Source organism: Suricata suricatta, chromosome 1, assembly GCF_006229205.1.
Source record: "Suricata suricatta isolate VVHF042 chromosome 1, meerkat_22Aug2017_6uvM2_HiC, whole genome shotgun sequence".
Lineage (NCBI taxonomy): Eukaryota > Metazoa > Chordata > Mammalia > Carnivora > Herpestidae > Suricata > Suricata suricatta.
In genome coordinates, this window is record NC_043700.1 from 108,697,240 (window position 1) to 108,699,105 (window position 1,866).

Consider the following 1,866-nt stretch of genomic DNA (forward strand, 5'->3'; position numbering starts at 1 on the left):
ATCTTGAATGTATCATAGATAAGCTGCTATATAATGATTGCCACTTCAGATAGCTGTGAAATTAGGTGATTAACTAGTTGTTACTTAACCTTCTAATTTCTGTATAAGTCTAATTACATGAAATAGAAGTGGGGGTTTTGATTTTTTACTTTGCTTTTCTGTTTGAAGTGTCATTGTAACTACTGTAGTGTAAATGATGGAAAATAATTGCATATGTTAAAAAAATAAATTGTGTTATAGTCAAAAAATAAATAAAATAGAAACTGAAAAAAAATTTAACTCAAGAAATTATTTCTTCATAACCATTTTAAAATTGGATATTCTAAAAAGCCAAGATATTGGGGAGTTCCAGGAGGGAAAACAACGGATGCCCTGTAAAAATGTTCTCTGAAATTTTATGGGGAACCAGGGTCAAAGCACAGCCTGAATGCAGATGCCATCAAGCCTCTCATAACATGTTCAATCTTAGCCTGAGCTGGCTTGAAGGACAACTTCACTTGTCAAGAAGTCCATTCAGAACCCTGAACGTGGTTTATCCACTTGCCAAATACAGGCCCCTGTGGCCACTTCTCATCTCTAGCATTCCCAAACCTTTCCTTGCCTGTCCTGCACCGGACCCCCAACTCTATGGTAATAACCTTCACTGCTTCGCCCTGTCCTCTGGAATGGTTTCCTTTCTAAGTCAACCCCTTCTTTCCGTCTAAGCTAAAACCGCATTCCCCCTTGAGATCCGCTCACCTTCCCATACTCAAGGGCAAGCTCCATGTTCATCCTCAGGACACAAGCTGCGCCAACATCTCCAAAGCCAGCCTGCAACTCCCGCCACTCCATCCCCACACGGCTCATTTCAGCACTCACAGTTCTTATGGCCCCTACTTCCACTGTCACTCCCCTCCTTTTCTGTATTTCAACAAGAAAATCCACAGGCACGAATTCTCTCAGTCTCCTCTCTGCCATATAAATGGCCATCAACCTTTGTCCCTCTCAAACCCTGCTACTCCTTCCTCCCTTCGGATTCCAGAGCCATCCCTCTAATGGACCTTCCTCAATCTATTTACCCCTCCATCTGAAATACCCTCCCCCTTCCCTCTCTGCCTTTTTCCTCTGGCAACAAGTCACTTATCCATTAAAAATAAGTGAACTGCGGTGGCTCAGTCAGCTGAGCATCCAACGTTGGCTCAGGCCAAGATCTCATGGTTGTGAGTTCAAGCCCCACATCCAGCTCGCTGGTGTTAGCAGGGAGCTTGCTTCGGATCCTCTGTCCCCCAGTCTCTCTGTCCCTTCCCTGCTTGGGCTCTCTCATGCATGAGTGCTCGCTTGCTCGCTCTCTCTCTCTCTCTCTCTCAAATAAACAAACATTTGAAGAAAAAGTGAACTGGGGGAGAGGGGGCCTGGGTAGTTCAGTAGGTTGAGTGTCTGACTCTTGATTTCAGCTCAGGCCATGAGCTCAGAGTTTGTGGGTTCCAGCCCCATATCCAGCTCTACACTGACAGCAAGGAGCCCGCTTAGGATTCTCTCTCTGCTCCTACCTCACTCTCTAGCACACCTACACTTTTTCAAAATATATAAACATAAAAAAAAAAAAAAGGTGAACTAACATCACACAAAAATCCCCTAATCATAAGTACTCTTCAGTGTTTGAATTGCCGAACTTTCTGCTGCTTTTCACACTAACTCTATGTATTCCAATGATGCTACTTCCTGATCATTCCTATGCAGGCTCCCCTGGGCTCCTCCTGGACTCATGTTGCTCACAGTCCATCATGGACGCACTGCTCACATTCAGTCAGTCCCTAAGCACCTTCCTCAGCAGTCTTCAAGGTGTCGACCTCAACATATATACCAATGCTTAAGCCTGAGCCCTGC

General features: G+C 44.6%; 1 protein-coding gene across 1 annotated transcript in view; it reads left to right on the plus strand.

The window, feature by feature from the left end:
- The window catches only part of PAPSS1 (3'-phosphoadenosine 5'-phosphosulfate synthase 1), a 98,406-nt gene that overhangs the window by 22,185 nt on the left and 74,355 nt on the right, over positions 1 to 1,866 (plus strand). The gene's annotated exons all lie outside the window — the stretch shown is intronic.